Genomic DNA, 25,508 nt, shown 5'->3' on the forward strand with positions numbered 1-25,508 from the left:
CTTTTCTTAACTGAAAACTGTTTTTTTTCTGAGGATGATCCATGGATTAGTGAAATTTGTCCTGCAGGTTATAAAGTGTTATCTTTATCTAGATGTGGTAAAAGGGGAGTAGGGAATTGCTCTTGTTTATAAAACAATATTAGAGGTAATATTAATTGATTCAATTAATACTCCTGATCTTGAATTTTTTTTCCAGTCAAATAAGGGGACTCCTGGTAAGTGGGTTAAGCTATATTCTCTTTTTTTGTGATTTTGTTTTTAAAAATTCTGTTTCTAAATCTTATAATTGGATTTTAGAAGATGTTAATCTGCATTTAGAAAAATGTTATGATTCTAAAAATTGTTTTTATTCATTTTTATCCTCTCTAAACTACTCTATTCCTGCTACTTCTATTACTCATGAAAAGGGTCACCAATTAGGTTTGATCTCCTTATGTGACAATGCTTCAACATTGTTCAAAAACATTATGTTAACGGATATTGTTTGGGAACAATCTTTACAATCAGACCATTATCACTGTTCTTTCAGTATTCAGTGGCGAGAAGTTAAGGGTTTTCTCAATCTCACTTTGTCTGCTGCATCTCTAGGGTTAAGATTGGTATTTATACAGGGGAGACGGTATTTATACAGTGGCCAAAAATAATGTATTAAATTTTGTTAAAGATTGGTCACAGTTTGGTATTGATATTTTAAATAAAATTGCCCCCCATCGCTCAATAATGAGGCAAATACGACAAAGTGATAAATAGTATACTCCTGAGCTAATGAAATTAAAGTACCTCTGCAGAAAATTAGAATGTAGATGGCGAAAAGATAAATCAGATCAAAGCTGATATGAAGAAAAACAATACATGATTATAAACTTGCTTTAAAATCTACAAGGAAACATTTTCACACCAATTTGATAGGTACAGATCATCTCAATACTCAGCAGTTGTTTCAATAGTTAATTCTCTTTTCAAGATGCCCTTTCAGGGGCAGGACTGCTAGAGAGAAGACTTGGAGGCCGGCGGCAAGCAACAAATGTGAATCTGTGCCGCAGCCTGGCAGCTCTGCCAAGCAAGTGGAGGGTATACATGTTCAGGTCAGTAAGTCTCTCCTCGTACGTCTTGCAATACTAACATGGCCGCCAAACGGATGCTCCTGTAATATACTCACCAGCAACTGTCCCGACTAGAGCCTGAAACCAAGGATAAAACCACTGCCGAGTCCTCGGGTCCCTCGCAAGGGCAAGTGGAAGCACTGGACAGACTGCAGGAGTGACTACTGGTTGGGCATCACGCCCTCCCCTCCATAATCCATGGCCGAACAGAGCTGGACCATCAGGGAGGCAGAGGTGCTGCACTTGAACCACCACAAGGCTGAACAGCTTAGTGGCACTCAGACCGTCCTAACACCCTCACAGTGGCAAGCGGAGACACTGGTCAGCCTGCATGAGTGATAGCCATCTGGGACATGCGCTCTGTTCCCTTAACTATGGCCGAACAGAGCGGACCACCAGGGAGGACCCTCGCAATGGCAAGTGGAGGCTCTGAGTAACCTGCAGGGGCAATCGCTACCTGGGAAGTGCGCACTCCCCCTTAACCACAGCTGAACAAAACCAGGAATCAGTGGCATGGCACTCAAAACATCACACAGATGAAGAACAGCTGAGCGGCGCTTGGACAACTTTTCAACCAGCGAGAAAACAGAATGGCTCATCCACCACAGGAGGAGACTCCCACAGAAGAATAAGAGACTACACCAATAAACCCAATCCAGGTGACAGACTGTAGATGGGAACCTCTCAGTAGATGGGCCCCCCCTTGAAGCAAATCTACGCGATGAAGTGGAACAAAGGAGGGATGATAGTGCCAAATCCCAGAGAAAGTTGAAGAAACCACCCGCCCCACAAGACGACTAGGCAACCCGAATGGAAAACACTAAACTACGTCTAATAATCGCATAACAACTCCCCACACCTACAAAAAAACAAACAACCTCCAATCCTCATAACAAACACAGAGGCACACAAGACCATACAACTATTGCACATCCCTCCTTATCTCCAGGACCAGGATAATCCAACTCCCTCCCAACACTGACAAACACAAAAAGCATTACACAAGACCTCTAATAAGCATACTTATCCTAATTCTAATACCACCACAGAAACCCTTATTAGTTTTCCTATCCCAAGAAGTCAACTGCAGGTTAGCTATGCTATCCTGATACTCCTACAGCTATGGAGAGGACATAGTCCTCTAAAACCATTCCTCTTTCAAAAGAATAACTGAAGCAAATAATCAGTGGTGTTGCTTTACTATCCCATGATGTACCCTGCCTAAGGCCAGTTCTTTGTGGATGTTGAGCTTCTGTAGAGAGAAGACAAGCATGATAAGTTTTCATAAATATGACTTTTTAAGATACAAACTCTTGGGTTGGGCTCTAACTGCATTCCACTTACATTAATGCTACATCTAAATCAACTGCATTATGAGACTGCTCTGCCCATCTGTATTTGTCCCCTGACCCTCCTCCATTGGAAAACTCTATGTACCTTTCTTTTGGATCTTTCAAGGTAGAATCCAGACAGTTTGGCTATGTAAAATACTCCTTTTGAGGCGGAGGAGGTATCTTGGGCTATACAATGGGGACCCGTCGGTAAGGTTCCTGGACCTGATGGCTATAGAGGTGAATTCTATAAGATGTTGAGAGAGGAGGTTGTACCCCCCCCCCCCCCCCCCCGCTGACTTCTATGTTTAACACTATAGTAGAAGAGGGACGGTTACCTGAATGTCTGCGGCTAGCCCAGATAGTCGTTTTGCCAAAACCAGGTCGAGATCCATTAAAACTGGAATCATATCGACCGATCTCATTGCTCAATTATGAAGCTAAATTACTTGCAACAGTTTTGGCAAACCGTTTATCTCGTATACTTCTTGATATGATCGAGGGTTTCGTGCAAGGCTGCAATATTACCAAAAATGTGAGACAGATTCTTGCTACTCTAGAGGTAGCAGCTGATCTAGATGTTCCCTCAGTGCTGATTAGTTTTGATGCTGAAAAGGCCTTTGAAAGGGTGGTGTGGGACTTTTTGTTTGGTGTATTGTATGCTTATGACATACAGGGGTTTTTTCAGGAAGTGATACAGACTTTGTATTTTCTTACGCAAGCTCGTGTTGGTGAATGGATTGCTCTCCTCCCCCTTCTCAATATTAGACAGGGTTGCTAGCTCTCACCACTTTTGTTTGTCCTTACCTTGTATCCCCTCCTACGTGACATTCAGAGGAACCCAGACATACAAGGCTTTCAATTAGGCACAGATATTTTTAAAATAGCAGCATTTGCTGATGATTTGTTGGTTCATATGATTAACCCCAAGTATCCATAGGGGCCTTGTTAGAATGCATGACTGAATTTAGGGATTTTTCAGGCTTCAAGTTAAATCTTGACAAATCGGAGGCGCTGCAAAGAGCAGGGGGCCAGGGTGGGGATAGTGAATGATACATACCTGTAGCAGGTGTTCTCCGAGGACAGCAGGCTGATTGTTCTCACGACTGGGTGACGTCCACGGCAGCCCCCACCAACCGGAAAAAAGCTTCGCGGGACGGTCGGCACGCAGGGCACGCCCACCGCGCATGCGCGGCCGTCTTCCCGCCCGTGCGCGACCGCTCCCGCCAGTTGAATGACTAGCAAAAGATGAAACACACAACTCCAAAGGGGAGGAGGGAGGGTAGGTGAGAACAATCAGCCTGCTGTCCTCGGAGAACACCTGCTACAGGTATGTATCATTCACTTTCTCCGAGGACAAGCAGGCTGCTTGTTCTCACGACTGGGGTATCCCTAGCTCTCAGGCTCACTCAAAACAAGAACCCAGGTCAATTGAACCTCGCAACGGCGAGGGTACAACAGAAATTGACCTACGAAGAACAACTAACTGAGAGTGCAGCCTGACCAGAATAAATTCGGGTCCTGGAGGGTGGAGTTGGATTTACACCCCAAACAGATTCTGCAGCACCGACTGCCCGAACCGACTGTCGCGTCGGGTATCCTGCTGGAGGCAGTAATGAGATGTGAATGTGTGGACAGATGACCACGTCGCAGCCTTGCAGATCTCTTCAATAGTGGCTGACTTCAAGTGGGCCACCGATGCTGCCATGGCTCTGACACTATGAGCCGTGACATGACCCTCAAGAGTCAGCCCAGCCTGGGCGTAAGTGAAGGAAATGCAATCTGCTAGCCAATTGGAGATGGTGCGTTTCCCGACAGCGACCCCTAGCATGTTAGGGTCGAAAGAAATAAACAATTGGGCGGACTGTCTGTTGGGCTGTGTCCGCTCCAAGTAGAAGGCCAATGCTCTCTTGCAGTCCAATGTGTGCAACTGACGTTCAGCAGGGCGGGTATGCGGCCTGGGAAAGAATGTTGGCAAGACAATTGACTGGTTAAGATGGAACTCCGACACCACCTTCGGCAGGAACTTTGGGTGGGTACGGAGCACTACTCTGTTGTGATGAAATTTGGTATATGGAGCATGAGCTACTAGGGCTTGAAGCTCACTGACCCTACGAGCGGAAGTAACTGCCACCAAGAGAATGACCTTCCAGGTCAAGTACTTCAGATGGCAGGTATTCAGTGGCTCAAAAGGAGGTTTCATCAGCTGGGTGAGGACAACGTTGAGATCCCATGACACAGTAGGAGGCTTGATAGGGGGCTTTGACAAAAGCAAGCCTCTCATGAATCGAATGACTAAAGGCTCTCCAGAGATGGCTTTACCTTCCACACGATAATGGTAAGCACTAATCGCACTAAGGTGATTCCTTACTGAGTTGGTCTTGAGGCCAGACTCTGATAAGTGCAGAAGGTATTCAAGCAGGTTCTGTGCAGGGCAAGAACGAGGTTCTAGGGCCTTGCTCTCACACCACACGACAAACCTCCTCCACTTGAAAAAGTAACTCTTTTTAGTGGAATCCTTCCTAGAGGCAAGCAAGACCCGGGAGACACCCTCAGACAGACCCAACGCAGTGAAGTCTACGCCCTCAACATCCAGGCCGTGAGAGCCAGGGACTGAAGGTTGGGGTGCAGCAACGCTCCGTCGTTCTGCGAGATGAGAGTCGGAAAACACTCCAATCTCCACGGTTCCCCGGAGGACAACTCCAGAAAAAGAGGGAACCAGATCTGACGGGGCCAAAAGGGCGCTATTAGAATCATGGTGCCGCGGTCTTGCTTGAGCTTCAGTAAGGTCTTCCCCACCAAAGGTATGGGAGGATAAGCATACAGGAGGCCGGTCCCCCAATGGAGGAGAAAAGCGTCCGACGCTAGCCTGCCGTGTGCCTGAAGTCTGGAACAGAACAGAGGCAGCTTGTGGTTGGTCTGAGAGGCGAAAAGGTCCACCGAGGGGGTGCCCCACTCTCGGAAGATCTTGCGTACCACTCTGGCGTGGAGCGACTACTCGTGCGGTTGCATGACTCTGCTCAGTCTGTCGGCCAGACTGTTGTTTACGCCTGCCAGGTACGTGGCTTGGAGGAGCATGCCGAACCGACACGCCCAACGCCACATCCCGACGGCCTCCTGACACAGGGGGCGAGATCCGGTGCCCCCCTGCTTGTTGACGTAATACATTGCAACCTGATTGTCTGTCCGAATTTGGATAATTTGGCAGGACAGCCGATCTCTGAAAGCCTTCAGTGCGTTCCAGATCGCTCGGAGCTCCAGGAGGTTGATCTGCAGATCCTTTTCCTGGAGGGACCACAGACCCTGGGTGTGAAGCCCATCGACATGAGCTCCCCACCCCAGGCGAGATGCATCCGTCGTCAACACTTTCGTGGGCTGTGGAATTTGAAATGGACGTCCCAGTGTCAAATTGGTCCGGATGGTCCACCAGAGCTGCGGCAACTGGTGGAGAGGCGGATGACATCTTCTAGATTCCCGGTGGCTTGGAACCACTGGGAAGCTAGGGTCCATTGAGCAGATCTCATGTGAAGACGAGCCATGGGAGTCACATGAACTGTGGAGGCCATATGACCCAGAAGTCTCAACATCTGCCGAGCTGTGATCTGCTGAGACGCTCTGGTCTGCGAAGCCAGGGCCAGGAGATTGGTGGCCCTCGCTTCGGGAAGGTAGGCCTGAGCCGTCTGGGTATTCAGCAGAGCTCCTATGAATTCCAGAGACTGGGTTGGCTGGAGATGGGACTTTGGGTAATTTATCACAAACCCCAGCAGCTCCAGAAGCTGAATAGTGCACTGCATGGACCGGAGGGCTCCTGCCTCCGAGGTGTTCTTGACCAGCCAATCGTCGAGATATGGGAACACGTGCACTCCCAGCTTGCGTAGGTAGGCCGCTACCACCACGAGGCACTTGGTAAACACTCGTGGGGCAGAGGCGAGCCCAAAGGGCAGCACACAATACTGAAAGTGCCGTGCGCCCAGGCGGAATCTGAGATACTGTCTGTGAGCTGGCAGTATCGGGATGCGAGTGTATGCGTCCTTTAAATCCAGGGAACATAGCCAATCGTTTTTCTGAATCATTGGCAGAAGGGTGCCCAAGGAAAGCATCCTGAACTTTTCTTTGACCAGGAATTTGTTCAGGCCTCTCAGGTCTAGGATGGGACGCATCCCCCCTGTTTTCTTTTCCACAAGGAAGTACCTGGAATAGAATCCCTGCCCTTCCTGCCCGGGTGGTACGGGCTCGACCGCATTGGCGCTGAGAAGGGCGGAGAGTTCCTCTGCAAGTACCTGCTTGTGATGGGAGCTGAAAGACTGAGCTCCCGGAGGACAATTTGGAGGCAGGGAGGCCAAATTCAGGGCGTATCCACACCGCACTATTTGGAGAACCCACTGGTCGGAGGTTATGAGAGGCTACCTTTGGTGAAAAAATTTTAACCTCCCTCCGACCAGCAGATCGTCCGGTACGGACACTTGTAGGGCGGCTATGTTCCCGTGGAGCCAGTCAAAAGCCCGTCCCCGGCTTTTGCTGTGGAGGCGCAGGGGGCTGCTTAGGCGCACGCTGTTGACGAGAACGAGCGCGCTGGGGCTGTCCCTGTGCCTGACGAGGCCTTCGGGCCGGCTGGTTGTACCTACGCTTCGCAAAAGAATAGGGTGCAGCCTGCCGGGCCCGGGAAAAACGTCCACCTGTGGAGGTGGATGCTGAAGGCGCCCGGTGGGAGAGCTTGTCGAGAGCGGTTTCCCGCTGATGCAGTTGGTCCACCATCTGCTCGACCTTCTCACCAAAAATGTTATCCCCCCGGCAAGGGACGTCGGCCAGTCTCTGCTGGGTGCGGTTGTCCAGGTCAGAGGCACGCAGCCATGAGAGCCTGCGCATCACTATACCTTGGGCCGCAGCACGAGATGCCACGTCACAGGTGTCATAGATACCCCTGGACAGGAACTTTCTGCACGCCTTCAGCTGCCTGACCACCTCCTGATAAGGCCTGGACTGCTCCGGCGGGAGCTTCTCGACCAGGTCCGCCAGTTGTTGCACATAGGTCCGCATGTGAATGCTCATATAGAGCAGGTATGATTGGATGCGGGTCACGAGCATGGAGGATTGGTAGGCCTTCCTCCCAAACGAGTCCAGAGTGCGAGACTCCCGCCCCGGGGGCGCCGAGGCGGTATCCCTCGAACTCCGTGCCCTCTTGAGAGCAGAATCCACGACTGCTGAGTCATGGGGCAATTGTGGCCGCATTAGCTCTGGGTCGGAGTGGATCCTGTACTGGGACTCTGCTTTCTTGGGAATGGTGGGGTTAGTTAATGGTCGCACCCAGTTCCGAAGCAGCGTCTCCTTAAGGACATTGTGCAGCGGCACCGTGGAGGACTCTCTAGGTGGTGATGGATAGTCGAGGACCTTGAGCATCTCGGCCCTCGGCTCTTCCACAGAGACCACGGGGAAGGGAATGCTAATAGACATATCCCGCACAAAGGAGGCAAAGGAGAGACTCTCGGGAGGTGAGAGTTTCCTCTCCGGTGAAGGCGTGGGGTCCGAGGGAAGGCCCGTAGACTCCTCTGAGGAGAAATATCTAGGGTCCTCCTCTTCCCCCCACGAGTCCTCATCCTCGGTGTCGGACATAAGCTCATGTAGCTGAGTCCTGAACCGGGCCCGGCTCGACGTCGAGGCACAAAGGTCTCGGTGTCGTCGAGCGGTGGACTCCCGCGCCGGCGGGGACGGAGCTCCCTCCATCGACGTCGACGGGGACTCCACCTGCGTGGCGGTCGAGACCGGCACCGCAAGCGGCGGCGGTGTCGACGGCCCCGGCGCCGGGCTAGAGCTCGCCGGCGCCACAGTCATCGGCGCCGAGGGCGCAAGCACCCCCGGCGCCGGCACAGCCTGGCGCATCAGCCCTTCCAGGATCCCCGGAAGGATGGCTCTGAGGCACTCGTCCAGGCCCGCTGCCGGGAAAGGCGGTGGGGCCGGTAGGGGTGTCGGCGCCAGAAGCTGCTGGGGGCCAGGAGACGGCACCGAGGTGCCGGAACCCCGACGCGTCGGTACCTCCACAACCGACGGAGACCTCTCCTCTCGACGATGACGCTTCGGCGTCGCCTCCTCTCCGATATCCGGATGCACCGAGGGCGACCGGTGACGACGCTTCTTATCTTTCTTACGATGCCCGTCACCGGCGCCGGAAGGCATGGAGGAGGAGGAGGTCGATCCCCCTCGGTCTCGAGGTACCGGGTCAGACAGGGTTCGGTCCCGTGGCCCACGAGCTGAGGGAGTGACCGGGGCCGACTGCCCACGCGGCCTCTCACCCCCACTCTCACCGGAGGACCGGCGGGCCGACGGGACCTGTTCTCCTGGGGTCGCTGCCATCGGTGCCGATGTCTCGGGCATCGATACCGGTACCGAAGGGCCGGGCGTCGATACCGATGCCTTCGAGGTCGACGTCGAGGGGCCGGCGCAAGTTCCAAAAAGACGGTCCCGCAGAACTTGCCTCGCAACCTGAGTCCGTTTCCGGAGACCGAGACACAGAGAACACGACTTGATATTGTGCTCCGGCCCGAGGCACTGGAGGCACCAAGCGTGGGTGTCGGTCTGCGAGATCGGCCGGCCGCAGCGACCACACTTTTTAAATCCACTCGGGACCTTCGAGGACATCGACGGAAAAATCGCGTCGGCGAAGTCAAAGTCGTCAATGGTGGCTGAAATCACACCACGAAAAGGAAAACGACTGTGCGGCCACTAGGCCGCAATGTAGCGTCCCCGCTGGAAGCGAGGGAAAAAGGGAGCGCGTGCTCCACACGCGCAGGGTTTCTTTTTTTTTTTTCTTCAAAAAGAAACCGGACGGTAACTAAACCTAAATAAACAAAGAAAAAGCACGATCGGCGTAAACGCGATCGAAAATCCGGCGGCTGAATCAGAGAGAGCGGCGAGGCACGACTCTCTCCAGACGCGGAAAAAAAGGAACTGGCGGGAGCGGTCGCGCACGGGCGGGAAGACGGCCGCGCATGCGCGGTGGGCGTGCCCTGCGTGCCGACCGTCCCGCGAAGCTTTTTTCCGGTTGGTGGGGGCTGCCGTGGACGTCACCCAGTCGTGAGAACAAGCAGCCTGCTTGTCCTCGGAGAATGGCAGGAACGTTGAAATGGGATGGTGAATCTTTTCAATATTTGGGGGTGTTATTGGCTAGGGAGACTTCGAGATAATATTGTCTGAATGTTGATAGGTTATTAGAGACACCAAGCTTTATTTTGAGAAATGGAGTCACTTACCTCTGTCTCTAATGGGCAGGATATCTCTTTAAAATGATTATTTTCCCATGCTGGCTCTATGTTTTCCAAATTCTACGATTGTGCCTTTTGCGGAAAGATCTCCAGCAGTTAAATAGGATGTGCAGAATTTTTCTTTCTTTTGGGGGGGGGGGGGGGGGGGGAAGAAACCGAAAATCTGTCTAGAATACCTTTATGATCCCTGGCTGTAAGGAGGTTTAGGTTTACCTTGTTTTAGGCGCTATAATCAGGCTTGTCTTTTGAGACATCTTAGGGATTGGTTGTTTGGTGCTGAGCAGTTTACTCCCATGCGATGGGAAAGGGAATTGTTTACGCCTTGGCATCTGAATTTTCTTTTGCATGCCCAGACACAGAGTCTGCCTTGCTCTTGTTGTGGGAGTGTATTGCCGCAGCCACCGAGGGGTGTCTGGCGAGCTCTTTTGAAGTGTTGGAATCAGAATCTGAATGTTAGCGATTTATTACTGTGCAGGGGTAGCGCTGATTTTCCACCAGAGCTGGAATCAGGACAGTTTAAGAGATGGGCGGACATGGGTATTGTTTTGATTAAGCATTTTCTCAATGAGGAGAGTATTTTTTTTTAAATTCTTTTCAGGACTTACAGCAGAGGCTTTCACTAACTCACACAAACTATTTTGCTTATCGGCAGTTGCACTACTATTATACTAGTCTAGAACACGGAACTGTGCAAACGAGGCTAGGTCAGAAAATCCAAGATTTTTTGCAGGGAGATGCTTTTGGCCAAGTTTCTGTATCAGGTCTACATCGAGCCTTGGTTTCTCTTCTCCCTTGCCGAGAGTATAGTCCTCTTAAAGAGGCTTGGAGTAGGGATCTAGGGTATGACCTGCAGGGGGTAGATTTTCAAAAACTGATTAAAGCTATTCCAAAGCAGGTTGGAAATGCTGAACTTCAGGAAAGTCAATATCGAATACTCCACAGGGCATATATATCACATCACACAGCTAGAGCAGGTTGGGTGCTTGTTGGTCAATGATCCAAATGTCAACGGGGGGATAATACACCTTTTTTCATGCTTTTTGGTGATGTGGCATTTTGGTGGTCGCTTCATCGTTATTTAGGGATTCTTTTTGGTTCTTATGTAATTTGTTCCTGAAAAGGAGTCTTGCTAAATAAATGGGTGGCATATGAGATCTCGGACAAAAATTTGCATTTATTACTGAGTAAAGACTATGAATTGGGGAAGAAGTGCATACTTAAGCATTGGATGCAGGAGGAGCCCCCCCCCCCCCCCTCTTTTTGGTATTGGAGAAATAGACTGCATGCCCTTATGTTGTGGGAGGTAAGGGCTGTTAGACATGAAAGCCCTTTGGAGAATTCCTATCTGGAACTGCTACCTGCAAACTATCTCCCAAGAAGTGCAGTATTTAGAGTGTTTCCTAATTGGTACAGTTATCTTGGAGGTTATTTTAGGGGTTCTCTGCTTAGTTAGGGGAGGATGGGTTGGGAATACTAGATATTATTCTATCAAAGATGACCTGGGGTCATAAGAGGCCAGATACCAGGTCATCTTAGTGTTGGCTTAAGTTCAGGGTGTGGTAGGGTTGGAGGGGGTGATTTTGAATGCAAATTGTTACTTTAACAGGGACTAGGGTAATGAGGGGGGAGGGTGGGAGAAGCACTCACCAAACAAAAATGGGATCACACGTTATCCAGCTCTTTGATGTTTGTTGTCTTTGATTATTATTCTGTTATGTTTGATTGAAGTTCTTGTCTAGACTTGATACTTAGTTGTTAGATATGTTTGATCCTGAATAAAAATCGTTCAAAGTTACATTAATGCTACATCTATAACCCTGATATCACTTTTTGTAAAATATTCCAGTGTTTCCCAGGTCAGTCATGGAGTAACCCCTTGCCAGCCAGGTTTTCAGGATACCCACAATATGCATGAAATTGATTTGCATACACTGCCTCCACTATATGTAAATCTATTTCATGCATACTCATCATTATGGATATCCTGATAGGCCTAAGTATGCCTCAAGGGCTGGGTTGAGAAACAGTGGCTTGGACGATGAGCCTATCCAAACGATCCAGATTAATTTTATGAACCATCTACCTAACACATACCCCCATGATAACGACATTGACCCAGACTTCATCTTCCACCTTACTCCCCTCTCCATTGCCTTTTTCTACCTACTCATCTTGTCTATTATTCTGGTATAATTAACTTTTACCCTCTCTAACAATATTCTGTATTCCTTTTACTATGTAAGCCGCATTGAACCTGCTTTGAGTGGGAAAGCACGGGATACAAATGTAATAATAAATAAATGACTCCATTTGTTACATCTTCGGTAACTTCGAGTAATGTCAGGGCTTCCTTGCTGCAGTGTCAGGAGAAGGAAGCTTTGAGGAAGTGGTTTCACTCAGTTTTTGCCTGTATTTCACCCTAACCTGCTGCCACGTTCACCACTGTCAGGTAGGGCAATTGCTCTTGGAGCTGTGAGGAATGAAGATACCTTAGCAGCCATTACTGACCCAGTGTGGGAAATTTCTTCAGTGGGCATGACTTAAAGCCTCAGAATGCTCCTGCCCTAGGAGGGTTGATTCTATCCTCTGCACTCACTGAAGCAGGAAATGTAGCTTCTGGTGAGATTGGACAGTTGAGAAGTGGAGAACTTAAATCAAGTTTGGTGATCGCCTGTCATGTAGACTCCACTGTAGATGATATAACAGTGAGTAAAAATCTAAAGCAAGTTGAGCCTTGAGGCTGTATTAGAAAAGGTTTCTTTGGAGATTCCATATAAAATAGAGAGTTTAGAGAAGAAATTTGTGGATTTTCTATACTGCCTTTCTGTGGTACTAGAGAATGACACGCCCTGTCCCCGTGGGGGGCAGGGACAGGGGACAAACTTTGTCCCCGTGTCATTTTCTACTTTGAAGCCTGTTAATGAACTGGACTGTTATTTATGTTTAAGTGGTGCCTACAAAGATATTTTGATTTTTTGGAAAAACAAGCAAACATACTGGCCACAACTAGCAAAATTTGCATGGGAGATCCTTTACATCCTGCTACCAGCACATCTTCTAAGAAGACAACTTCTATTCCAGGAAGGACTGTGGAATCCTGAGATTGTTGATGATTTCTTATTTATCCACAGATTAAAAAAACATAACAGTGCTTTATGTAGGGCATATTTTTCCTCTCTAGGGCATATAGAATGGGTTGTATTTTATACCCCTGGACATTTTAATAGTGTGAATTAGGATTCCTTGGTGTAGTAGAAATCACCTATTGTTGGGGTTGGAACGGTAGAGGGTGGTGGTGGGATGGAGGGTTATTATAGCTGCTCATTGTTGTTAGTGTTCTCTATTTGTAATTTATACACAACAGTTGCACAGCATATTGTTCCTTTTTATATTTTAATAAAAAGATTTAAATATAAAATCATAAGTGTTCGAGGCTTCTGCAGATGAGGACAGAGCCGGCAGGGACAGAACCTGCGGGGACGGAGACAATCTTTGTTCCCGTGTCATTCTCTTTGTGGTACAACCAAAGCATTTTACATGTATTATATACATATACTTTCTCTGTCCCTATTGGACTCACAATCTAAGTTTTGTACCTGGGATAATGAAGGGTTAAGTGACTTGTAAGAATCACAAATGGGCTGATGATCAGAAGCAAACACAGGCACTAGAGGTTGTTAGCGCCATACTAGCGCCTGTATTTGCTACCGCCCCATGATCAGAGCCCCCAAGCATGTGAAAACGCGCTCGCAGGATCTGAATGCAAGTAGCATGCAAAACAGGGCTCTTAGCACAAGTAGCATGTAAATGCATGCTAACTGTATTCCTCCCCAATGATCAGCGAACCAAAAATTGGTGCGCTGTCCAGGGCAAACCCTATGCCAGCTCAGAGCTGGCGTTAGGGTTTGCAGACCATTGGGGAGGAAAGATGAGCCCTGTCCAGCATCTATTTGCATGCGAGCAGCCCCCCCCCCCTGAGGAACAGGAACCCTGACCCTCCTAAGCAACATGGGCTGGAGGTCCGGTGGACCTCCTGTCCCCCCCCCCCCCCGAAACAGGTTCCTGGGGGTCTCCAGCCTCCCTAACCCCCCAGCATCCCCTCACATGGAGCCCTGGTGGCCCAGGGGGGCCGCAAGTCAAGCCCTCCTCCTGACCTGGTGGTCTAGTGGCCCTCCTCTTCCATTGGCGCTGCCTCAAAAATGGCAGCCCCCAGCCCTGTCCACTGCATCCTGGGATGCGCTGGGCAGGGCTTCATATAGGGTCTGGTGGTCCCGTAGACCTCCAGCCCCTGTTTTTGACAGGTCTGGGCTTTTGCCAGCCCAGACCTGTCAAACAAGTGTGGAAGGATTATGCCTAAGCGCATGCTCAGGCACAATCCTCCTGCACTTTACCCTATGATCAGAGATAATAGCGTGCTTAAATTTGCATGCTATTATCTCTGATCATAGTGGCTGTAAAGCCCCACACTGTTCCAGTGCTATTTTTAGAGTGCTGTTTGGAATATAACTGGGCTTTCGATCAGATGCCCAAAAGAGCTGCAGTGGGAATTGACTCAGTTCCCTAGGTTCTCAGCCCATTGCACTAACCATTAGACTCCTCCTCCACTCTCAAATAAGATCATCTAAGATATTACATTACATCATAAATATAAGCAATTGGAGAACAATTTGAAAATTCTGAATTTTCCTTATGTGTCCCTTATGCCACCTAGGGATTTGCTCAAGAAATATATAATGGAAATCTTAAAGATCCCTGTGGAAGTTCTCTCACCATCGAGTTGTGTTTTATCTACCCTATAAGAAGCAGATAGCCACTAAACAACTTTTGGGTGGAGAATTACTAGCTGTTTCACCCAATAGTTTGATTGTTACTGATTTATGAAATACTAGTAAAAAAAAAAAAAAAAAGACCTGTTTCTGACACAAATGAAATGGGCGCTAGCAAGGTTTTCCTTGGAGTGTGTATGTTTGAGAGAGTGTGTGTGAGAGAGAGTGAATGTGCGAGTGTGTGTGTGTGTGTGTGAGAGAGACAGAGAGAGAGAGACTGGGTGCGAGTGTGTCTGTGTGAGAATGAGTGTGTGCGACTGTGTATCTGAGACAGTGAGTGTGAAAGTGTGTTTCACACAGTGTGTGTGTGTGAGACAAAGAGAGTGTGAGAGAGTACGTGTGGAATACACAGACTCTCTGTGAGCAGCCACCCACTCCCAGCAACCCCCCTCTCTCCCCTGCCCCCCCTCCAGCCACCCATGTCCAGCAACTCTCCTCTCTCCCCATCCCCCCTCCAGCCACCCATGTCCAGCGACTCTCCTCTCTCCCCTGCCCCCCCTCCAGCCACCCAGGTTGTCCAGCGAATTCTTCGGGGCAGGCAGGAAAGATCCCCAGTCTCGGCGGCCATTTTGAAGAGCGATCCGGCAGTGGGGGAGGGTCAGCGCCGGCAGTGGACAGGCAAGACTGGGGATCTTTCCTGCCTGTCCCGAAGAATTCGTTAGACAACCTGGGTGGCTGGAGGGGGGCAGGGGAGAGAGGAGGGTCGCTGGACATGGGTGGCTGGAGGGGATTTCAATGCAGGAGGCCCAGCCAGGTGGCGGAAGGAGGGGGGGTGGAGGGGGAGCAGTGGCTGCGGCAACCTCGGGGCGGTGGAGGGGGGAGCAGCGGCGACCTTGGGGGAGGCGTGGCAGCGATGGCGGCAGGGGCGGGGCCTCATGCTGGTCAGTGCTGCTTGTGACATCAACCTGAGCTACGGAGCCTAGCAGACCAACTCCGAAGAAGCTACGGACACAGGTAGCAAGATGCATAGAACGTTGGAGGTGAGAATTATTATATAGGACTAGTAAAAAAAAGGCCCGTTTCAGACACAAATGAAATGGGCGCTAGCAAGGCTTTCCTCAGAGTGTGTTTGTGAGAGAGTGAGACTGGGTGCGAGTGTGTCTGTGAGAGAGAGTGAGTGTGTGTGTGAGAATGATTGTGTCCCAGGGCCCCCCCCTCTCCCTCCCTCCCTGTTCCAGGGTCCTCGTCCCCCCTCCCTCCCAGTTCCAGGGTTGTCATCCCCCCTCCTCCCTCCCTCTGAGTGCCATGGTCATCCCCTCCCTCCCTCCCTCTGCCTTTCAGGGTCTCCCCCCTCCCTCCAAGTTTGGCTTTCAATCTGACGGGCAGAGGGTGGGGCCTTGTGCTGCGTGTGGACGTCAACCTGAGCTACAGAGCCTAGCAGACCAACTCCGAAGAAGCCACGAACACAGGCAGCAACACGCATAGAACGTTGGAGGTGAGAATTATTATATAGGATATCTCTGGATCATGTGGAAGATCGGGCAACCCTACTTTTAACTTTTGCCTTTGAAGCTGACAGAAATCATATAGAATCTATTTGTTCAACAAAGAGCTGAATTATTTTGGGTAAAATGTATGTGTGCAAGGAGACCCAGGCATGACATAAAGGAATTCCTGGTCTTATGCAATAGAATAATTGTGTATTTTTCCTACGATTTCCTGTGAAACGTTTGGTTGAGTTTAATGTTAGATATGTTTTTTTTTTTTCTTTTTCCCTTTTATCCCAAACAATTGTAAGCTCTTCTAGATAAAGTTTCCTGTTCAACTTAGGATCTGAAATCATGTAGCTGATAGTCATTGAAGGTCTTGGGGATTGATTTAGTTTCATGTTTGGTGTGTCATTTTCTAAAATGTTTTATTTCTTTCTTGTTGTAATCTTCCTCCTGTCTTTCTGATGCCTCTCCCTTTTAGGGGACTAAAGGGATTTATTTTGATTACTTTCTCCTTTTTTTCTTCTAAATTGCTCTCACTTCTGTGATCAGGCAATATTAATTGAATTTTATTTTTAAAAATTTTCTATAAATAAAAGAAATATTTATTCAGCCTTTCTAGTACTAATATAATTTATCACAAATTTCTCTCCTTCAACTCTTGGCTGCATGATCTCACCTTGCACTGCCTCCTGACACCAACAAATACTTAAATATTATATATACCATTTCCTTAGCTATACATATGTCACTATATCGTCTCTCATGACTGCCTTCCCTGACACCATATTTTCAGGTCTCTAATTCTCAAAGGGTCAATTTTACTTGTAAAAGTTTAAAGAGTGAATGTTAAGTTTTACTGAAGTGCTTTACATGGGATTAAATTAAACAAAGACAAAAAACAAAGCTCCTCTGATTCACTCATAGACAATTAATTCTGTAGGGATATTATTCTATGTTAGATGGCTCAACCTTGAAGGTGGAAAAAGTATCCAAGATACTTGCAGGGGGATGATCAAAAGTCAACACGAGCGCGCAAGCCCATTAGCACCGTTTTTGCGCACGCTTTTAACAATGTGGGATGATCAACGTGGTTACCACCATAAACTGCAACCGCACCAGGCACTTGCACACGACATTTAAATTTAGTCAATCACATGTAAATAAGGTCATTTTGCGTTCCTCCTGGATGATCAAAAGGTAGCGCCTCATTAACAGAGGCGTTGAATGCCGCTATGCTGAAAAGCAGCTCCGCAGAATAACCCCAGGTCCTAGCTGGAATTTTTGTGGCGCAGGTCCCACCTTCAAAAAAAACTTCAAAAACTTTTGTCTTTTTTTTTTTTAAAGAGTATATTCTTCGCTATGCCTCCGTCCCTGCAACGGCAGTTGAGGATGTCCTTTCCTGTGACCGCAGTTGAGGACGTCTAAAATGTGGATGTTCCTGTGAGAAGGACATCCATGTCTTTGCTGTGCTTCCAACACCCTTTTTATTTATTTGGATCACAAGTATCAGCAGTGGGATTTGAACTGGCCATCTCTGGATTGCAAGACCAGCGCTCTAACCACTAGGTCACTCTGCCACTCCTCCACTCCCTTGAAATTTGGCCATCCCTTGGGGGGGGGGGGGGAGAGAGAGGTATGTGTGTGTCAGCAGAGGCATAACGAAGGCATGGACATCTGTGCCGGGGCTGGTGGTTGGGCGGCGGGGATAGTGCTGGGCAGACTTATACGGTCTGTGCCAGAGCCGGTGGTGGGAGGCAGGGATAGTGCTGGGCAGACTTATACGGTCTGTGCCAGAGCTGGTGGTGGGAGGCGGAACTAGTGCTGGGCAGACTTATACAGTCTGTGCCGGGGCTGGTGGTTGGGCGGGGGGGATAGTACTAGGCAGACTTATACGGTCTGTGCCAGAGCCGGTGGTGGGAGGCAGGGATAGTGCTGGGCAGACTTATAGGGTCTGTGCCAGAGCTGGTGGTTGGGAGGCAGGGATAGGGCTGGCCAGACTTATACAGTCTGTGCACTGAAGAGGACAGTACAAATAAAAAAGTAGCACATATGAATTTATATTCTTGGGCAGATTGGATGGACTGTGCAGGTCTTTATCTGCCGTCATCTACTATGTTACGTCCTTCTTTCAAACATTTTGGACGTCCTCAACTGCCCCCACAGGGATGGCCAAATTTCAAGGAAGTGGCAGAGTGGCCTAGTGGTTAGAGCACTGGTCTTGCAATCCAGAGGTGGCCGGTTCAAATACCACTGCTGCTACTTGTGATCCAAATAAATAAAGCAGGTGTTGGAGGCATAGCAGGCATGGATGTCCTTCTCACAAACATCCACATTTTGGATGTCCTCAACTGCCGTCACAGGGAAGGACGTCCTCAACTGCCGTTGCAGATGGCCGGCGCCGTTTGATTATTCCCCACTTTATGACAGGACGCAACAAAACAACAAGCAGCCCTACGCACATGCATACTGTTCGTAGCCTAGTACGTCTGATTAGTGCACATGCATCGTGGCTACTTAGCTTCATTTAACTATGCTGAAGCGCTGCTACACCGCTGCATATATCTGCATACATTAACTTCTGATCATGCCATAGCGCAACCCCGTGCTACTATGGCGTTGGAAGAGCGGTATGTCCAGAGTGCTTGGTGTTCTTTTGGATACCTCTTTGTCATTGAAACCTCAGATCAATGCTGTGATAAAGGCTGTGGGCCATGCTGTAGGCATGCAAAATTTTTAGTGTGTGCTAAAAATTATCACATGGTAATACTAGAGACACCCATAGGAATATAATGGGTGTCTATCGTTAGCGAACGCCAAAAAGTTAGCACGTCTACAGCACAGCTTATTAAACAGAGACCTTGTATTTTTTAAATTACATCAACTGAGGAACATTGTGCCTTGCTACCTGACAAACATTTCTCTATTTTAGTTCCTTTCATTTTATCTTCCTTATGCTATTGCAATAGTATATATAGTTTGCTATCAGGCTCAACTGATTTTGAGACTACAGGTCTTACAAAACACTGCAGCTAAGATGGTGTTTAAAAAATTTTTTTTGATCATGCCACTCATGCTTGGTTAAGTTACACTGGCTCCCTACAGATGCTGAAAATTTTTTTTTTATCATGCCACTCATGCTTGGTTAAGTTACACTGGCTCCCTACAGATGCTCAAATTTATTTCAAATTAGCTTGCTGGGTAGTGTTTGATGGCCTGTGCCTTGAGTATTTGATAAAACTATTTTTTTTTTTTTTTTGCAGCTCCTACATTTTCTAGAGCTGGAGACCATTATCTTCTTTATTTTCCATCTTTTACTGGAATAAAATCTAAAAGATGTTTACAATGATCTTCCCCTCCGAAGGGACACCACCTTGTAGAGGTGGAGGGGCTTGTGTGTTTCAGTGACTTAGAGGGCTATGCTGAAGGGTTACCCATATCAGACAGGCCTCTGAGGAGAAACCAGACAAAGAGTGTCCCAACTGGGAGAGTGGTAAGATGTGACCTGAAGTTCGTATGCCCAACGGCCCAGCTGCCCTCTGAAGTTTCGTCTTCTTTACGTAAATTTCCTCTCTGCAATTGCAGTTACCTTAACTGAGAGGAAGGGGACAACTTGCGGTCAGCCGCTGATGGCCAGCGTTTTATCCCCTGAGCAGCAAGTGCGGGACCACTGCGCGACGAACTGCCCACAGATGAAAGGGTTGGCGAGTCCTTTGATTAGCGCCGGTGAAGGAGCGTCGACGCACTTGGACCTGGAAAAAACAACTCCATCGCTCCCGAATTATTCAACCACCATGTCCAAAGGAGTGGAGGAGTGAGTTAGAGGTATATGCTGAAACTGAGGACGTTTACAGCAGAACCCGAATCAGCGGAACCACTCCTAAACACCTATGAGAAATCAACTTGGAGGTTTTTGGCTCCCATGGAGGTTACATTGAATACCATCTGGAAGGCACTTCGGGACCTAACGGTGGCAGTAAATAATTTTGTTTCAGATATAATTTTATTAGAGAGTTACATGGACAACTCAACTGAACCCTTTGAGAGTAAAAAATTGATATAACAAATGATTCTACATGAGCAAGAAGTGGTTATGAAAATAGACCAGAAATTTTGAATAATAAAATGAATATTATTATAGATGATTGATATCGAGATTATTGTTTTTCCCAGAGTTCCGGGTATGACTCCTAAAGCTTTCCTCAGAAATATTTCCTCAAATTATTACTTTAAAAGCCTGTGAAAACTGGGATTAATCAGTGGGATTTGAAACAAGTATATGTATTGTTAAATAACTTCTGGTTTTTAAAAGAGAAAGAATGTAATCAAATGTATTATTTCTAACTAATATTGGACAATAAGTATGTTTTTCAATGAAATGATTTGACTATACACCGTATTGGCCTTGAAGAAGCCAACCAGATGATCAATGTGGAATAATGAATTAAACGAGTAATATCTGGGGATAATCAGGTTAATACCACGGTTTTTTTCTGTTTACTGTTTAATTGATCTCCTTATCTTGTTTCACTCTCCCTATTTAGTGGTCTAAGGAAGAGAATAGAATTACCTGACTGAAATAATTCCTACATATTATTTTCTCTGTATTTCCAGCAAGTTGTTTTATCGCTTGTAAAAATTTAAATGGTTATAAATAAAAAAAATTTAAAAAAAATGATCTCTTATCATGCTGTTTATCTATGGTGTTCTTTACCTGTCACACTAAGCACAATACCTACCTATTCTTCTTTTTGGAAAAATCTGAAGACTTCCCTGTTTTAGAAATCTTATTTGTAATTTCTAGGTAGTTTTATATTTGTATTTGGAATCCACTTTGAACATAATTGTTGGGAGTTGGCGGAATAGAAGTATCATATATGTTTTAAAAAGCTGCAACCTATGAAAGCCCATCAATGAAAACAAGTTGACCTGTAACAGATGTTTTTCACACATAGCAGAATAGCCACCATACAGGTGCGTGAGAGCAGTGAATGTTGGCTGCGATAGAAAAGTTCCTTTACTGTTAAATTTTCACTTTGATGAAAAGCAGACAAACTGGGCTCCAGAAAATAAAACACCACCAAACTGAGCAGCAATTTCCCAATTTATTGAAACTGATTGTGTATATACCTAAGAAAAAAGTAAATAGAATTGAGAAGCCCAGGCCAGACCAGGGACCTATAGGCAGCACTAGAAAAGGAAAATCATTAGCTGATCACATCTACAGAGAATCAGTACAACACAATCATGTTCTCTCACTCGGCATTAATAAAATCTTTGTTTTCCCCTCAAATATTGAGCACATCTCCAATACAAACACAGGTTTATAATTATATATAAAGTCAGTATAATATAGAATATTCCCAGTGAAAAAAATGTCAACAATTTCCAAGTGCTGTCTTTTTGTAATTTTTTTTTTTGTAGACAGGCTGAAAAAATGTTGAAAACAAATAAATAAATATATATATTTATATAGATATAGATATGAAAGCATACACACAGCACTCTTTAATAAGAACAAACCCTAAAGAAGGCAAATGCTGGAAACACAATAGATAGAAACTGAATCCCCACCCCATTAGGTATGGCTTTTGTAAGGTTTGCACATCACAGAATGACAAAATAATAGCTTTCATAATATTGCAAAAAATTCCAGTTTTTGCATTTCATGAACAGTATGTTTTCCTATTAAAAACCAACGTGCGCAGAACAGGAAGCAGCAGAGATGGTATGGAGTTAACTGGGTCCCATCATATGTGGCCCAATATGATAATTCTAACCAGTCTGTACTTGCAGTTTAGACTAAAGATTTTATTCCCAACTAAAAAAAAATTAAAAAATCCATAAGACTTTTTGGGGTTTTATGCAGATATTGCAAGAAAATTAATTCATAGATAAGGACTTCTTAACATTGTCTCTTCAGACTGCTTCAATGAAGCAGACAGCATCAAAACCTTCCACAGAAAACGCTACACAGAAGGTAGGGGCTTAACAAATACATATTTCTTGTCTACTTTAATTTCTACCTAAATATTAATCACAAGCTTACCCAATGTGCATGAATGCATGCATGCTAAGCCAATTGCTCTTGCCCTGCACACATGGCTAAGATGGTATTTGAAAGGGTAAGAGTTTTACAGAAAAAATATTTTTAAAAGCTGCATACAATCTATGAAAACTTATCCATAAAGCCAAGTGTTTCCTCAGCTGTCTGCAAAAGCTGTGAAGCCAATGTCTTCAAACATCTCAAGGAGCAGAAACCAGATTTGAGTCATAAAATGGACAATGAGTATTGGCTCCTTGATCTCTTCTGAATTTCAATAAGATCTTTTGTGGTTAAGGGTATCACAAGACGGAAGTGCCATCACTGCTGAATTTCTTTAGCAATTAAAGACTGAGCTTTATACAGGCCCTGAGAATGGTGTCCTTAAAGAATTTATTCCCAAAAAGGACCAAAGGAGTAATTAAGAATACTTTCCAGGGTGGATACAATCATACATGGGTTTGGCAACTGGGGCATATTGAATTTTGGAACTGTTTTGACACTAAGTCTTTCTCACAGAAATACAGAGAATAGTGTCCCCCACATCCATCCTTCTCGATGTGGAAGCAGTTGGTAGCATTGCCACCAAATCCATAGAGCCATGAAAGACTTTGAGGAAGCCAAAAAAGGGTACCCTGAACTCTTCCTCCACCTCTGAACTACAGAGAATAGTTTGAGCCATGTCTTGCACAAATGCCAGGAAGGAAAGTTTTCAGGAAAGAGACACATCCTGTGGAAGAGAAGTGACCAAGAAGCAATTAGAAGAACATTCCTCTTCAAAGCTTGATTCACCAGATTTATGAGTGAAGCCCGAATGCTCAGTCAAGATCTTAAAACGTCAAGTCCTAGCTTCCACGGGACTTAGAAATAACTCTGGCCATTGGGGTTGAACATTGGGAGATGAATTCCTTCTCTTAAGCTGTTCATCTCTGACTCAGCACACAATGCTCATGGAAAGGTCCTGGAGTCAGAAAATAGACATTGGTGCTGAACCACTTGGTACCACAGCCAAGTTCTCAAGAACCAAAATTAGCACCTTAGTTGCTACCAAGGTGTTTGGTGTCAGCAATCAGACTTGTTGTATGTGCCAAAGGAGGGTTTCAAGGATCCTTCTGTCTAGTTCTCTTAAAAGATTTGAGGCTATATCGAAGTGGTCCTCCCAGCTAGTCAGAAGGGAAGTACTAATGATGAATAACAGAACCCTTGAAGGCTGCTAAATCTGAATCATGCTCCTGGAGAAGCTCTCCTTTGTTTGAAGCCATTTACAAAAGTGGATACTCCTAATCTCTGTGCTCCTAGGTCCTTGATTGATGAAGAGCAATGTCAGTTTCAAAAGAATGCCTTCGTTGCTCATTGCCATGATTCCCTAGGCCTGACCTCAGTGAGTGAAAGTAAAATCTTACATTGTTCAGGGACCATCCTTGAGCAATTAGCACAAGTTTGTTTCTCAAAAACAGCAGTGGCATTGCATTAGGCTTGCTAGAAAGTACTGAGATAACCTGCATAGAGCAGCAATTACAACTGTGAAAAAGAGTAGAATAGTTACATTGGTCCTCTGGGAAAACAGGGGGAACTACATGGAGAAAACATGGTAAAATCCAAAGTTTAATTAGCAACAGAAGGCTGAATTTTAACATAGAAAGGCATCTAGGTATTGATCACTTGATTTTCTAAGAAGCCACGTTGAAGACAGCAAGATCAGAGGTGACCTATTAGCAAGTGAGATGATGGTCATCATTGAAATAGATTTTGTGATTGTTGGGAGAATAGGGCAATAGGTCTGGTGAAAGATGTATTTATCACTTCTCTGCTTGGCTTAGTAAAGCTTCAGATCTCTGTCAGTGCTATTAAGCAAGGAAATAAAAACTGCTGAGACTAGTTGGTGTAAGGCAGCCTGTAATAATTGAGCAGCTGTCACTCAGCATTGCGACAATTTTCAATTCATTCAGACAAGCATACTGTGCACTAGTCTAAAGTAGGGCATACAGGGATTTTGAACGATTTCTCATTTTTCCTATGTGGATCTTGAAGGTTGCAGCATAATTTGCAATGAAAGTGATGGTTAAAGAGTATGGGAGTGTTTTATATACAGTGGGGGAAATAAGTATTTGATCCCTTGCTGATTTTGTAAGTTTGCCCACTGACAAAGACATGAGCAGCCCATAATTGAAGGGTAGGTTATTGGTAACAGTGAGAGATAGCACATCACAAATTAAATCCGGAAAATCACATTGTGGAAAGTATATGAATTTATTTGCATTCTGCAGAGGGAAATAAGTATTTAATCCCTCTGGCAAACAAGACCTAATACTTGGTGGCAAAACCCTTGTTGGCAAGCACAGCGGTCAGACGTCTTCTGTAGTTGATGATGAGGTTTGCACACATGTCAGGAGGAATTTTGGTCCACTCCTCTTTGCAGATCATCTCTAAATCATTAAGAGTTCTGGGCTGTCGCTTGGCAACTCGCAGCTTCAGCTCCCTCCATAAGTTTTCAATGGGATTAAGGTCTGGTGACTGGCTAGGCCACTCCATGACCCTAATGTGCTTCTTCCTGAGCCACTCCTTTGTTGCCTTGGCTGTATGTTTTGGGTCATTGTCGTGCTGGAAGACCCAGCCACGACCCATTTTTAAGGCCCTGGCGGAGGGAAGGAGGTTGTCACTCAGAATTGTACGGTACATGGCCCCATCCATTCTCCCATTGATGCGGTGAAGTAGTCCTGTGCCCTTAGCAGAGAAACACCCCCAAAACATAACATTTCCACCTCCATGCTTGACAGTGGGGACGGTGTTCTTTGGGTCATAGGCAGCATTTCTCTTCCTCCAAACACGGCGAGTTGAGTTCATGCCAAAGAGCTCAATTTTTGTCTCATCTGACCACAGCACCTTCTCCCAATCACTCTCGGCATCATCCAGGTGTTCACTGGCAAACTTCAGACGGGCCGTCACATGTGCCTTCCGGAGCAGGGGGACCTTGCGGGCACTGCAGGATTGCAATCCGTTATGTCGTAATGTGTTACCAATGGTTTTCGTGGTGACAGTGGTCCCAGCTGCCTTGAGATCATTGACAAGTTCCCCCCTTGTAGTTGTAGGCTGATTTCTAACCTTCCTCATGATCAAGGATACCCCACGAGGTGAGATTTTGCGTGGAGCCCCAGATCTTTGTCGATTGACAGTCATTTTGTACTTCTTCCATTTTCTTACTATGGCACCAACAGTTGTCTCCTTCTCGCCCAGCGTCTTACTGATGGTTTTGTAGCCCATTCCAGCCTTGTGCAGGTGTATGATCTTGTCCCTGACATCCTTAGACAGCTCCTTGCTCTTGGCCATTTTGTAGAGGTTAGAGTCTGACTGATTCACTGAGTCTGTGGACAGGTGTCTTTCATACAGGTGACCATTGCCGACAGCTGTCTGTCATGCAGGTAACGAGTTGATTTGGAGCATCTACCTGGTCTGTAGGGGCCAGATCTCTTACTGGTTGGTGGGGGATCAAATACTTATTTCCCTCTGCAGAATGCAAAT

The 25,508-nt window shown here is 46.6% G+C and overlaps 1 protein-coding gene and 1 long non-coding RNA gene across 2 annotated transcripts in view; both read right to left on the reverse strand.

Moving 5' to 3' along the window:
* Positions 1-25,508, reverse strand: part of ZBTB46 (zinc finger and BTB domain containing 46) — a 343,478-nt gene that overhangs the window by 14,065 nt on the left and 303,905 nt on the right. The window lies entirely within an intron of this gene.
* On the reverse strand, positions 2,127-24,075 carry LOC115476508. Its single transcript, XR_003943189.1, has 4 exons — positions 22,631-24,075; positions 17,513-17,521; positions 8,019-8,023; positions 2,127-2,137 (listed from the first exon to the last, which is right to left on the reverse strand). It is a non-coding gene; the product is annotated as an uncharacterized LOC115476508 (long non-coding RNA).

This window comes from Microcaecilia unicolor, chromosome 8 (genome assembly GCF_901765095.1).
Source record: "Microcaecilia unicolor chromosome 8, aMicUni1.1, whole genome shotgun sequence".
Classification (NCBI taxonomy): Eukaryota; Metazoa; Chordata; class Amphibia; order Gymnophiona; family Siphonopidae; genus Microcaecilia; species Microcaecilia unicolor.